The sequence below is a fragment of the Peromyscus eremicus genome, chromosome 2, assembly GCF_949786415.1.
Source record: "Peromyscus eremicus chromosome 2, PerEre_H2_v1, whole genome shotgun sequence".
Classification (NCBI taxonomy): domain Eukaryota; kingdom Metazoa; phylum Chordata; class Mammalia; order Rodentia; family Cricetidae; genus Peromyscus; species Peromyscus eremicus.
In genome coordinates, this window is record NC_081417.1 from 146,632,337 (window position 1) to 146,647,496 (window position 15,160).

General features: G+C 51.2%; 1 long non-coding RNA gene across 2 annotated transcripts; it reads right to left on the reverse strand.

Moving 5' to 3' along the window:
• Positions 1 to 560: 560 nt before the first annotated feature.
• On the reverse strand, positions 561 to 10,609 carry LOC131904182 (uncharacterized). Of its 2 annotated transcripts, XR_009377692.1 has the most exons (5): positions 10,509 to 10,609; positions 9,835 to 9,910; positions 9,129 to 9,191; positions 8,910 to 9,048; positions 561 to 946 (listed from the first exon to the last, which is right to left on the reverse strand). It is a non-coding gene; the product is annotated as an uncharacterized LOC131904182 (long non-coding RNA). The 2 variants fall into 2 exon arrangements; XR_009377693.1 differs by lacking the exons at positions 9,129 to 9,191; positions 9,835 to 9,910.
• Between the last annotated feature and the right edge of the window lie 4,551 nt (positions 10,610 to 15,160).

A 15,160-nucleotide genomic window follows, 5' to 3' on the forward strand; every position in this document is an offset into this window, starting at 1 on the left:
AACTCAAAGCCAGCAAGAAGGCTGCAGTTCCTCTGAGGGAGGAACGGGGTGAAGCCCTGACATGGGCCACTGGAAAGCGCAGAAGGTGGGGGACACGCAAAGGCATTGGAGCCCAGAAGCCTGGGTGTCAACAGCAAGAAGAAACCTAAGCTATTAGGAGCTTCTAGGGAGCATGGGCAGCAAGGCACAGGCTGGGAGCCAGGGATCTCTTCCGGAATGAGGATCTTAGACACCTCTCAGCAAGCAACGGGAGTCTGGGGGTGGGAGTCTGAGCCCAGAGCCCTGGGAAGGGGCATGATGCCAAAGCATGGTTGTTGGCTGATGGCAACTTTACCTTGGTGAATAAATGACAATAGACTGCATTGTGACTTTCACAGCCCCAAGCAGCCCCACAAACCTGCTAAGGGTGGGTTCTGCTGTAGATGAGAAAGCAGAGACCCTCGGGAATTGAGCACTGAGAGGTGTGACTGGTACTCAATCTCACAAAGTAGCTCCCTGGGGCCTGTGTTCTTTGTGTTGGCCGAGTCCAGAAAGTCACAGAATTACAGTCCTTTACTGAGTACTGACTGCTTGCTTCGCAGGGTCCTCAGCTTTTATTTACTGTCCACAGCAAACCTGCCAGCTAGGGCCGTTTCACCACATTTTAACGTACAGAGCAGGTCTGAGGTCACACACCAAGCAAGTGGTCACTGGGACTCGGATCTTAGCAATGCTGTTCCAAAGCCTATGCTGAGCTAGTGGTGGGAAGCCCAGGGCATTGTGGGAGGCTGGGCCACCAAGCCAGCTGACCTCACAGCCCCTCACAGGATTCCCAGCCTGGCTCTGTTCTCACTCTGGGAGGGTCCGTGCATGGAAATCTCAGACTCCAAGGATGGGGTGGGCACCAGGGGGGCACCGAAGAAGAACATGGAGGACACATTCTTGGCGTGAGGCCATCTGCGAACATCTGGGAAAGATAGAGAAAATGCTTTGGTTGGAGGGCATGACTTTACGGGGTGTTGCTCTTCTCACTGTTTGCTTTGTTGAACCCAATCAAACACTTTCCTGAGCCAGGGCTGCCGTGCCCATCCCACCCCCCTTACAACCTGTCAGCTGGCTGCCAAAGCAGAGCCAGGCAGGCTGGGAGACAGGGACAGGGCTTAGTTAGCATCACCGCCTGGGAGTCCCCGTCGCCCCCCCAGCAACCCTCCACCTCCACCTCAGCTATCTGTCCCTGGAAGGCCATTCCAGAAACCCTAGTGCATGAAAGGCAGGAAGAGCCCGGGCCTCGTTCCCACCCTGGTGACTCCATACTGTACACCTGCTGGGATCCACCTGCCCCAGACTGGCATTCCCTGTCCACTTGTCCACCCTCCAGTGGCTTAGATGTCTCACCAATGTGTCACCAAGCCCACCTGTGATCCCGAGTCCCTTGCTTCCCCTCAGGCCCCCCTTCCTGCCCACCAGCAGCCTCTGTGGGCTACTGTCACACTCTCTGGATTTAAGCACCTTCCCCTTCTACCCACCCGTCCTTGTCACCAGTCACTTCTACCCTGCTGTCCCGGCCACCCTTGCCCCTGTGCGGCCCTTCTGCACGCAGCAGAGTGGCATTCTAAGAATGCCAGATCTGATCTCAGGACTGCCCTGCTCAGCAGTTTCTGCTGGCTTCCTGGTGAAGTCGTCTTCCTCGCCATAGCCTCAGCTGTGTCTGCTCTGCCCCCCACCCCCCTGCACCATCCCCACCGTCAGCCTCATCCACTGTGTGCTAGGTCCCCGGGCCTCCCCGGTGAGTCCTGTCCTTTCTCGGGACTGCCCTCCCTCCAGAACGTTCCATGGCTGCCCCTGCCCGCCATTTGTGTCTCAGCTCAAACGTCATCCTCAGAGAGTCCTTTTCCCTAAGAGGAAAGGCAGCAGACCCACCCTGCTTTCCTCTCCTAAGCAAAACAAAACCGTTTTCCCACAACACGTCTCCTGTTCTGAAATTATCGATTTTACTCACTATGTCAACCCATTCGTGTGGAGGCCTGAGGACCAGCACCATGGCTCAGTGGGAAAGGCTCCTGTTGCCACGCCTGAAGACCGGCATGGTAGAAGAAAAGAATGAGCTCCTGCAGGTTCTCCTCTGACCTCCACACCTATCCCTGGACACTCACTCACATACACACACAAATAAATAACATGTAATGAAAATTCCTAAGGGAAGTTATCATAAAAATAAAATGGGATTTTTGTTAATGAAATAATAAAATGAATAGTATTTGTAATAAACACGACAAATATTTTTACTGTTCATTCTATGTATCCTAAGTTAGCTTTGAACCCATAATTCTCCTGCCTCGGCCTCTCAAGAGCAGGGCTTATAAGCAGGTGCTACCACATCCCACTGAATTTGGTAGTGATGCTCTCAGATGGCCTGTGTGGTCCCTCTTGTAACAATCTCTCTTAGACTGCTCCACTGGCCTGAGTTCAGTCCCCAGAAGCCACATGAAAAGCGGCAGGTCTGATGACGGTGCATGCTGCACTCCCAAAGGAAGACCCTTGGGGCTTGGGGCCAACCAGTCTAGCCTAATTAGCAAGATCTCAGTCAACGAGCGATTCCGTCTCAAAGGAAGTGGGCAGCATTTCTGGAAATGACCCCTGAAGGTGTCTTCAAGTTGCCATGTGCACGCACACACTCGTGCATGCACACACACTCACACAGATTCTAACGCATGATAACAAGGTCACTCTACAAGTGACCTATGACTGGCCAGTGCAAGACAGTTTGGAACAGCTTGCACCCAATCAGAGGACTGCTCAGTCACCGCTGGACAGCAGTTAGGGGTCTGAGGGACCATGTAACAACCAAGGGATTAGGAAACTGCCACTTTTGATTGGTTGAGGAGCAGATCAGGGCACCGCTGAACTTTCCCTGAATGACCAGCTGGGAAAAGTCCACTGCTAAGTTCTGATTGGCTGACTATACTTGTGTACAGGTGTCCTGCCAGCTCAGGGGCCTGGGGCAGAAACTGATATGACAGCGTATTGAAGCTACTCCTGGTTCTGTTCTCACGATATGATCTAGTTTCATTGTTTCAGTCCATGTCAGACAGTATCTAGAAAAATGGCCTTGGCAGGCTGTAGTGTCCTCAAAGAGAGCCCGAAATAACCTAGGATCTTGTTCTGATAAATGCCAGCCGTGGTTTGCAGGCTGGCTGGCTGGAGCCCAGCAGTGTTGATCAGTTTAGTCTCCTCCACCCCCCTACCCCCCACCCCCACAGGCTTGCCTTGGCTGCGAGACAGCCTCAGTTGAGCTCTGCACTCAGATCTGCCTGATTCCTAAGTCTGTGTTCTGATTGTTACTTGGAAACTCATGACATCCTCTGGGCTGTAGCCACACCCTACTTCTTTCTGTAGGCAGAATGGAGGCCATCTGTAGTCAAATCTGGCTGCCACTCTGCATTTAAGAACCCAGCAAAACCTTCTGAGGATCACATGCCAGCCCTGCACATCCTGGTGTCCCATCCCCAGTTGTGAAGTCTCCCAGCCTTTCCTCAGTCTGAGTAAAGAGCCCAAGACCAGCCCAGCAGGAGTCCTGGGACCCTGAGCACCAGCCAAGGGCACTGCCTATGCCGTGGCGGTCAATAAGAATTTGATTATCGCTCGGGGAAAGCAGGAGTTATAGATGGGGTGACCAAGGAAAGCTGCAGCTGGATCTTGGCAGCTGTGCCCCCGATGGCCAGAACTTTCCTTCGTGGTTAAACCACTTGGGTTGGTCCAGTTTATCAGAAACTAGGACCCCAGATGCATTAACGACACTGGGCTCTTTATAACACCATTTGCATTGTGGTTTGACACCCACCTTACCCCTTTGCAGGCTTTTCTAGAGGATTGGGGAGAAGGATGAAGTCTAGACCTCCATGACTTTAGAATATATAAACCACCTTATGCCAAGAATACGCCACCTAGCTCATAAATATTCATAAAAACTTGTTTAAAATCCAAAAGGCAGAACCCACCAGCTGTCCCGGCCTTTAGGGACAGTCTAACTCAATCTTGGAATACTTGCCTTGCTTTGCTAGATAAATGTCTTAAGTGCTCTGTGTCCATTGACTGAATCTTTCCTTTAAGAACACAAGAAGCCAGAGGACCCACCCCCACCCTAGCCCCATAACTGCAGCTTAGTGAGATCCACAGCTTAGTGAGATACATATCTTGATAGGATCTACAGCTTGGTGGAATCCACAGCTTAGTGAGATACATATCTTGATAGGATCTACAGCTTGGTGGGATCCACAGCTTAGTGAGATACATATCTTGATGGGATCTACAGCTGGGTGGGATCCACAGCTTGGTGGGAACCACAGCTTGGTGAGAACCACAGCTTGGTGGGAACCACAGCTGGGTGGGAACCACAGCTTGGTGGGATCTACAGCTTAGTGAGATACATATCTTGATGGGATCTACAGTTGGGTGGGATCCACAGCTTGGTGGGATCCACAGCTTGGTGTGAACCACAGCTGGGTGGGAACCACAGCTTGGTCGGATCTACAGCTGGGTGGGATCCACAGCTTGGTGGGATCTACATCTCGGTGGGATCCACAGCTCAGTGGGAACCACAGCTGGGTGGGATCCACAGCTGGGTGGGATCCACAGCTGGGTGGGATCCACAGCTGGGTGGGATCTACATCTTGGTGGGATCCATAGCTCGGTGGGATCCACAGCTTGGTGGGATCCACAGCTGGGTGGGAACCACAGCTCCGTGGATTATGGCAGCAGATCTACTCACCCAGTGACCCAACAGCTCCCCCTATCTTCCGGAATATTCATCTCACTCATTGTTCTGAGACACTGAGATCTGTCATTAGGGTAAGCTCTCTGCTGTTGCAAAGTCAACACTAAGGTGGCCCTGCCCTTCCTAGAACATTCTGTATCCCAGCATTTCTCAAAGCTTGCTCAGTCACACCCTAGGCCCACCATGAGACGGCTTACTATTAAGACCAAAATAATTCTGCCAGATGTTGTGGTGAATGTCTGTAATGCCAGCACTTGGTAAGTGAGGGCTGGAGGATCCTGAGTTTGAGGCTAGCCTGGGCTAAATAACAAGAGCATCACTACATAACAAGATCGGCTCAATAAATAAATAATTCTAAGGTCAAGTACATTTGGGGAACTATAGGTGTTGGGAGAGAGAAGTGGATATTTAATATTCAAGGTTCTGAGAAGGCCTGCAGCGTAGGAAGTGGATTGCATCCACTGAGCCAGAGACCCTGTGCTGCCGAATCTAGGTGACCACAAGCCTCTCTTGGCTCTGGTGGGGTGGTTATGGTTATGCAGCTGGGTAAACGTAGATGGGGAGTCTCCAAAACTTACTTTGGAAACATCTGCTCAAATCTAAAGAAGTAGTAATAGAGGTGTGTGTGTGTGTGTGTGTGTGTGTGTGTGTGTGTGTATGTGTGTGTGTGTGTGTGTGTGTGCATGTGTTACCCACACGCATGTGTTACCCACAAAGAGGAGCCCGATGCTGTGAGCAAGGATCTGACAATGTTTCTGCACTGCGTTGGAAATAAACCTCCATCTTGCTTCTCTTCTCTCGGGGTCCTCTTTCCTTCTTGCTTCACAGAGGATGGGGCAAGCAGGGTGATGGGATCAAGCTGGGAGGGCTTCCTGGAGGGAGTGTGGAGCTGCCTAAAGAGGAAGGGCACCCTGTGGCAGGGAAGAGGGTGGAGGCGAAAATGCCACACCCTTAGGACACTTGGCCAGCTGTTGGCTCTCCACCCTGGCTTCCAGGTCTCCAGACCTCTCCTGAGTCAGCTCTGCCTTCCCCCTGGGGAAGGGTCAGGCCCTTTCCTGCTTCAGGACCAGGGCCATCTTCAGGGCTGCAGCACCCTTCTCTCCTCCTCTGGGGGAGGGCCTGGAGTGTGGAGACAGCGCACAGCCAGACCAGTGGAGCAGAGTTACCAAGGACTCTCACCTACAGCCACTTCCCCGAAGAAAAAGACAGAGGACCTGGAACACAAGGAAGAGGAGGGGACCCCCAGGGCAGGAACCTGACTCAGGCTTTCTCAGGTTCCTCTAGAGAACCCCTTGGCCAATCAGGAATAAGAGGGGAAGTAGGTGCTACCAGAGGTGGGAGAGGCCCGAGCAGGTGCCGGCCAGCTCCACCGCCCAGCCCAGAGCTGGGAGCGGCAGGGTGCCTCCTTCTCTCCCTCTCAGCTGACAGGGCAGGGCTAAGAGCATGCAGGGACCTGGGACCGAAACTAAGCAGCGTGCTCACCAGGGACCCTCGCCCAGGCGGGGACGCCAGACAGATTTCAGCAGCCCTGGAGCCTGCCCCACCCAGGACTCAGTCTCTGGAAAACGGACCAACATCCCAATATCCCACCCCCTCCTACCTCACTCCCCGTGGAGACAGAGGAAGAGAAGGCTGTGGGGACAGCCAGAGAATGCTTACTGAGGATGTTTCTGTCTTTCAGAGTCTCAGCTTGGTTCTAGAATCACAGGAGAGACTCAAACTAGATTTGACTCCTTGAAGGCTGTGGGGCTTTGGCCAAGTCCCGCCACCGCTGTGAACCTCAGTGGTCTCCGCTGTGACAGAGGGCTTCTACCTTTCTGCCACCTGGCTCTTTGACGATAAACTGACTAAGCCTTGGCTGAAGGGATGGGGCACCTGACAAGGAGCAGGTGCACAGTCACCGCATTCTCCAAAGTGGCAGCAGCTGTTCTGTGAAATCCCTGTGCAGGGACCCTGAGCCTGCTTCACGTCCCAGTCTCTGCGTGCTCGGCTAACCCAACCTCCATTCCCTCCCTGTTAGATGGGTTCCCAGCTCCAGAGCTGGCGAATGCCTAGGATCAGATAAAACAGACCTGGGACCCTTTACAAAGGTCCCCGACTCAGGGTTGTGGCAAAGCTCTGCGATCAACACATATTTTGCATTCACGCCTGCCTGGGTTCCATTGCCAGCACAGACAAATGGATGGAAGATCGCTGGGGCCAAGTGTGGCATGGACACTGATTTTTGTTCTGATTTGGTTTTCAAACTTCTGGTCACAAACCATCATGAGCCTTCCCCACCCCATCCAACCACGGCCAGGACTAGGAGTGCAAACCAGGGCCTTATGCATGCTAGACAAGCATCCCCATCATGTCAGAGTCCTAAAAGCGAAGTGGCAGCCGCAGCCAGAATAATCTTCTATTTGTGTCTATTGGCAGAGGGTGGGTGCATGCCAACAGCGAGCATAGAGGTCATTGGACAACCTGGGGCATCTGTCGTCAGGGGCCTTCCTCCTTTTCTTTAGATTGTGTCTCGCATTGCCCTGAAACTTCACTACATAAGCCAGGTAAGCTGGCTCTCTATGAATCCATCCGCCTCCACCTCTTCTTTTACCATTCACCATCACCAGGATTGCAAACACTCGGCTTGTTGTTGGTGTTGCAATGTGCATGAGGGCACACATGTGGAGCAGGCATCACAGGACAACTTCAGGAGCCAGTTCTCTCCTTCCATCCTTACACAGGCTCCGAGGCTCAAACTCTGGCTGTCAGATTTGCACAGTAAATGCTGTGACGTGCTGAGCCATTTCCTTGTGCCCACCCACACATACCATGCTTGGATTTCTATGTGGGTCCTGGGAAATCCATCCTTACACTTGCTGGGCAATGGCTTTCCAACTGAGCCACCCCGCTGCCAGAATTGTTTTATTTTAAAGATTTGTTTTATTTTAGGTGGATGCAGGGGTGCCTGGATGTATGTGTCTGCACTGTGTGTATGCCTGGTGCCCACGTAGACCAGAAGATGGCATCAGCACCCCTGAAAATAGAGTTACAGGCAGTTGTGAGATGTCATGCAGATGCTGAGAACCGAACTCAGGTCCTTTGCAAAAGCAGCCGGTGCTCTTAACCACTGAGCCATCTCTCCAGCCCACAGCATGTTTTTGTTTTGTTTTAATTTAGTTTTGTTTTGTTTTTCAAAATGGAGTTTCTCTCTGTAGCTTTGGTTGTCCTGGAACTCGCTCTGTAGACCACGCTGGCCTCGAACTCATAGAGATCGGCCTGCCTTTGCCTCCCAAGTGCTGGGATTAAAGGCGTGCGCCACCACTGCCTGGCCAGAATGTTTTTTTAATCACCTGGAGAAAACAGGATTGGAAAGTACCTCATGTTGTAAGAACGTGGGGGTTTTCTTGGACTTCTGCTCTTGCTGTTTCATTTTTTTTTTTTTTTTTTTTTTTTGGTTTGGGTTTGTTTTGTTTCCTTTGAAACGGGGCACAGTTCAGTCAGTTGGAAAAGTGCTTGCCTAACATGCACCAAGCCCTGGGTTCTGTTCACAGCACCATAGAATCCAGCTGTGGTGATTCGAGAGTATAATCCCAGCATTTGGGAGATGCAAACAGAGGATCGGGAGTTCAAGGTCCTCCTTGGCTACCTAGTGAGTTTGAGGCCAGCACAGCCTACGTGAGACCCTGGGGTGTGTGTGGGGGGGGGGGGGGAGGTGGTTGCTAAGTGTCATGGCTCACACTTGTAATCTCAACAGATGGGAGTTTGAGGCAGGAGGATCCCTAAGTTTGAGTCTATCCTGAACTACATAGTGATACTTTGAGGTAATTTAAAATTTCAGAGGCAGGCTGCAGGGGCTGGCATGTGGCTCAGTGGCTGAGTATTTATTTACCTAGCATGCTGGAGGGCTGAGGTTTGAGCCTCAACACTACAAAAAAAGGGTGTGACAGGTTATGAAAATAATGCTCACAGGAAAGCTCATTTTGTATATGCACATATTTTCAAAGGCCTATACGGCTGGTCCACGTGCCCCACAAGGTGTCCCCAATGATGGTTTCCAGGTGGTGGGTGACAGAGACACACCTTGGCTTCCTCCTCTGATCACCCTGTACCTAACTGTGTTGCTCTCAGGGGAAAGAGACATTCGTATCAACGTTCAATAGCAGCCGCTCCCCACCTTGGCTGACTCAGGTGACATCCTCAGGCCATCGCGTGGGCTGACGCCAGGCTGCTTCTCTGCAGCCATCGGGTGTGTCTCTGTGGTTTGGGACTGCTTTTCTGTTTCTTCTTCTCGGTTCGCACTGGTAGCCGATGACCTGCCGGTGGCATTACTCTGTCAGGAGCATGTGCCAAACAGTGCAGCTCCCACCCATAGGAGGCCACAAGGAAGCCAAACCTTCTGGAATTCTGTCCAAGCCGGGTGGGGAGTGTAGAACTTCAGTCAAGGCCAAGAGAGGGTCTAGAGGGTGGGGTGTTGGGAGGGGATGGGGACAGAAGGAGGAATCAGAGCTATGTCCCCAGGTGACTGGCTCTCTGCCAGGGCTTTCCCATGAGGTTACATCCCAAACATCAGGGGTGTGTGTGTGTGTGTGTGTGTGTGTACGCGCCAGGCTGATGCTGGAGGCAGGAAAGATGATATTTGGCCAAGAAAGTAATGTTGAAGATCAGCGAACGGTGGGGAGCCCATAGAGAATGGCGATTGGTGGAGAATGACAGGTCCAAGTCACCCCTTGAGAAACTCGTGGCTGGGGCTGGCGAGATGGCTCCATGGGTAACAGCACTTGGTGTGCAAACATGAGAACCTGGGTCTAGATCCCAATGCTCACATCAAAAAGCCTGCCGCAGCCACACATGTGCCATTAGCTCCCCAGCACTATGGGAGGTGGAGACAGGGGGCTGACTGGCGCTCACTGCCTAGCAGTGCCTCAGTAAGAGTCATTGTCTCAAAGGCACACGGTGGAGAGGAAGCAGGGTACCTGACGTTTTCTTCTGGCTTCCATGTGCACAGAGGCCCAACCCAAGCAGACACACACACACACACACACACACACACACACACACACACACACAATCACATGTGCTATTAGCGTGGTGGTGGATACCTGTGGTTCCAGCACTTGGGAGGCTAAACCAGAAGGTTGGAGAGTTCAAGGCTAGCATGGGCTGCATACCCAGACCCTGTTTCAAAAATAAGTAAATAAATAATAGGCTTGCGTTTTGTTGAGGCTGTGGTTTCATGGGTCCCCACAAGGCAGGCAGCTGAGTGTGCTCTGTGTCAGGCTAGATCAAAGAGATCCAAGACACAGCACCCTGCCTCCCTCTGTGAGCATCTAGTTCAGCACTGGTCCAGACCCCGACAAGCAGAGGGTGAACGGTGAATGTCAGTGTCTAGGTGATGGAAGTCGGAGCGCTCAGGGCCCCAACTGCTAGATTCCACCCAGCTTGCCTGTATCCCAAGCTTGGACACACACAGGAGGACCCAGGAAAGGTGGGGAGTCAGTGGGGAGGAGAATCCAGCCTGTCCAGGAAGGTGGCCCACAAGTGACATGTCAGCTCACCGAGGTTGGGAGGCTGGACAGGAGGGCCGGGTGGGATGGACACCTTGGGATAATTGGACGCCTTAGCCTGACTCTATTAAAGAGAGGCCAGAATAGTGTCTAGGAAGAGAGGACCAGGCCCATTTTGAGGGGAGCCAGAAGTTCTCCTCATTGAACCCAGAAGGATTGAAGCCTTAGCCAGAACCATCAACTGAAGACCCTTCTCCAGGGAAAATCACCACCACTTCCTGGAGCTCTGTGGGCAAAGGAGTAAATGTCAAGATCGCCTCCTTCTGGACACTCCAGGAGTTACACTATGTTGGGAAGGTCAGAAACAGCAAGCAATGGGCACAGATTCTAGAACGTTCTGACTGGCGTAACAGTTCAATGACTGTTGCTACGGCAGCTTCTCTGTTGATTAGGCGCTCGCAGTGACCTCAGCACTGTGCTTAGCATTTTTCTTGAATGATCACGTTTAGGCTTCATAATGGCCTATAAGATGGACCATGAGTTCAGAAGAAAGTCAGTCAGGTGGAGGGAGCACAGACAATTCTTTCTGAGTTCTCAAGTTATTTAGTAGCAATATTAGCCTCCAGCCGACATCTCTCTGACTCAAAAGCCCATTTTAAAGCATGTTCTCAGACTTCTGACAGAAAGCTTTATCCCTGCCTCAAATCTTGTAGCAGATGCCGAGGGCTCTGAGTTGAGGACGATCTGGAGTGTGGTGATGTATTTGGCGATGTCTTCCAGGAGTGCTGGAACGGATCAGCCGCGAATGTCAGATTTGCCTTAACATCTCCCCTGGTCCAACCTGCTGATCCTTGTTGCCTTATGAGATCCTGAGAAAGGGACCGGGCTCAGTCCCCTCACCTCTTCTCTTTCTTCATCTGCTGAACAACCTCCAAAGCACCTCACGTTTATCACCTTTAAATATGAACTCTTGATCTGCACCCCCAAACCCGTCTTCCCCACTCAGTAGAAGGTCTCTGTCCACTGAAGACATAAGGCCTTGGTTCCGTCTGCATGTTCTGTGTGGCAGCCCTGGCTGTCCTGGATCTCACTCTGTAGACCAGGCTGGCCTCGAACTCACAGAGATCCGCCTGGCTCTGCCTCCCGAGTGCTGGGATTAAAGGCGTGTGCCACCACCTCCAAACCTGAACTCTTAGTTACTCTCACTGGCTCCACTTTTGAAGTAAGATCTGGATACAACCGCTTCATCCCACCTCCATGTTGCTATCATCTGGAGCCAGTTACAGCCAGTTCTGCCTCCCCAGCTTCGCTATGTATGGCCTGATCCTTAAAGGCTAGTCTCATGAGACCTCCTGATGGTGTCAGGGTACTTTTGCATAAAATAAACATGGGGAGTTGGGGGGGACACAAATAAGGGAAGGGAGATAAGGGAATTGTCACTCCTAGCTGATGGATAAAAATTGAAGCCCAGAATAACAGTCTTGTTGGCACAAAGAATATAAGTGAAGGAATATATAATATATATAATATATAAGTGAAGGAATCTGCCGGGCCAACTCTTACTTCAGTCCTCACCCTCCCTAGTGTGTCCCTCTGGTCCCCAGAGCCTCAAACATCCACAAGTTTAAGGTCAGGTAGGAAGGATGTCAGGAAGCAGGAAGACACTCCATTGGTCTTATTTCTATCCCCAAAACCTTACCTCATGATCCAATAGGCTTGCAGCATGGGTCACTTTCCTTTGGTGTATGGTGCCTCCTGGTGGTTATATTAGGAAGTACATGTGATTATCTAAGATGGGCAGAGTGGGATTTGGAGACTGGGAACCCAAATTAATCACACTTTCCAGGTTGCACCCGCCTAGCTGGACTCGTCCATCTCTCAGTGAAGAAAGCATGCACCTCCGCATGTGAGGGGCAGGCTGCCCAGCGTACAGACCCTTACCCCTTCTACTGGGAACCCAAACTGAGGCTGACTTCGAAAGCAATCTTTAGAATTGTGAAGTGATTTTTTTTAAAGGTTTGAGTGGTATCCTGATGCTATGTGCTCAGTGAAAATTTCACATGAAATGTATGTACTATCCATGTTACATATCTTTGAAAAACACACCTACAAATGGTAGCAAGACATCTCTGAAAATTGAGTTTATTTCATTTGCTCAGCCTTGCAAGGGCTAGGGGTGGCAGGCTGTGCCAACATGCTCCAGTACGTTTTTGTTGTTGTTTTATCTTTATTTTTTAGTATCTTTGTGTGTGCGATGGGGGCAGGGAGTGTGTGTGTGTGTGCGTGTATGTGTGTGTGCGTGTGTGTGTGTGCGTGTATGTGTGTGTGTGCGTGTGTGTGTGTGTGTGTGTGTGTGTGTGTGTGTGTGTGTAGATGCCCATCAAGCTGGAGTTCAGGCAGCCATGACCTGCTAACACAGACAGAGAGAACTGAACTCAGATCTCCTGGAAGAAAGCACGCCTTCTTAACAGCTGAGCCGTCTCTCTGGCCCCACTTTCCTCTTTCTAAGGTAAAGCTTTGTACAGGCAAAAAGGCAATCACAAAGCCCCCCCCCCCCCCAGCCAGCCACGGTGACATACACCTATAATCCCAGCACCGGGGAGGCTGAGGCAGATTGTCACTCATTCAAAGAAAGCCTGTATTTATCAAGTACCAGGCCAACCTGGGCTACAGGGTGAGGCCGTGCCTCAAAAGAAAGAGTCCCTCCATCTGGTGCCCGGCCTGCATGGTATCTGTTGCAATGCTGTGAGCCAGAGTGTCCCCTCCAGAGGGATGTTCAGTTGTGAATGTGTCCACTTGCAGAACGTGTGTGTGTGTGTGTGTGTGTGTGTGTGTGTGTGTGCACACGCGCGCGCGCGCTGCAAGAGGGGAGCTTCTGAGAGCCCCACTTTACCCAGGCATTCTGCAGCCATAAGGGGGGCAGGAGAAACAGACAAGGGAACTGAACAGAAGCCAAAAGAATGTTCATGACCAAGTTTCTTAGACTAATACGTAGGACACTGAGAGATTATATACAAGAACATGCCCAGGACCAGAGAGGTCACGGGATGTTCCCCAGGTCACACAGCAGATGATAATACAGTTGGGTTTAGTGTTCCAGTCATCAAACCCCAATTTCTGAGTTCTCCTCTGACACCAGCAACCTAGAGCCTCCACAGAACAGCAATGGAAACATAATTAACAAAACCTATTGACAAGACATTTTAATCTGATGAGTTCCAAACTCGGCCTGGAAGTTGGGGGGAAGGGTCTCGTGTGCTCTGCTGGTGGGAATTAAGCTGGTTAAGCCCCGGTGGAGAGCAGTTGGCTGTGTTAGTTGGAATTTTAAATGTTCACACCCTGTAACCTAGCAGATCAATATCTGGGCATTATCAGCCCTGGAGAAACATGTGCCCAAGTACACAAGGGCTGAGCAGAAAGACCGCTGGGGTGGTGGCCGGGGTGAAAAAACTAGACGTATTCAACTATTCATCCATGGGAATGGTTCAGTTATGGGAACCAGGAAAGACACTGGGCAGAATAGAGCCCTCTTGCCGTGAGGGGAGGAAAATGGTGAATCAGAGGTATTTTAATGAGTCTCCAAGAAATTGTATTGGTACAAGGACTGTGTAATTTAAACTTCACTTTGAGAAGGTAGGACTAAGAGGTAGAGGAATAAAAAATTAAAGGGGAGCAGAGAGGAGGTCCTCAGGGGGGCTGAGGTGCATAATAGGTCCAAAACATCAGCCCGCGGGAAACAGGTTCTGGAACAGACTCTGCTTTTCCAGAAGGTTCTGGCAGGCCTTTGAGCCTTGAGCTGGGTCTTGGCATGTGGGTATCTGCCCCTGCGTGCCCATTCTGGGACCTGTGCATCTGGGAGCTCTGTCAAGATCCTGGAAGGGACAGATAAAGTTTGGAAGAGCCTGGCTGTTCTTACAGGAAAGAGGGTAAGGGGGTTTCCAATGAGAATGGCCGCCCCCTCCTCTCCCACCCTCTACCTACCAGTATCACAGAGTCCTCCATACCCCAGGGCCTAGGATGTCCCATCCCACCCCACTGAACAGCAGACTGAGGCCAGATATTGGCACAAGGTCAGACCCAAGACAAGGTAAGAAATCTCAGGCTCTTTCTCAAGCAGCCATGTGCCTGAAGTTTCGGGTCCCAGTTCCCTCATGCTCAAACTGTCTGCCCACAGGACCCAGCTAACTGAGAGAATTCATACACCAAATAAGTCACCCTTAAGATTTTATTTATTTTTATGTGTATGAGTGTTTTGCCTGCATGTGTCTATATGTATCATATATGTGCCTGGTGCCCAAGGAGCCAGAAGAGGGTGTTAAGTCCCCTGGAACTGGAGTTACAGTTGGTCGTGAGCTGTTATGTGAGTGATGGGAACTGAACCTGGGTCCTCTGCAAGAACAGCCAGTGCTCTTAACCACGGAGCCATCTCTGCCCAATAAGTTACCTTTTTTTTTTTTTTTTGGTTTGTCGAGACAGGGTTTCTCTGTGTAGTTTTGGTGCCTGTCCTGGATCTCACTCTGTAGCCCAGGCTGGCCTCGAACTCACAGAGATCCACCCGGCCCTGCCTCCCGAGTGCTGGGATTAAAGGCGTGCACCACCACTGCCCGGCTATGTTACCCTTTTAACATGTATAGTTTCAATACATTCACATGGTTGTGTATATCAACCCATCACTACCATCTAATTCAATAGGTAGTGAATTCAACAATTCAATTTTCCTCAGTCAGGAAAGAAACTGTGTACCCAGGAACAGCCACAGACAGGTTCCCTGCCCTGCCCCAGCCCCTAACAACTGATGATGACATTTTTAGTATCCCCATAGACCTGCCCATTCACCACAAGTCATACATGGAACCAGAAGCATGCACCGCACAGCCTTCTGTACTGGCTCTTTTCCCTTGGCACAGTGTTCTCGCAGCTC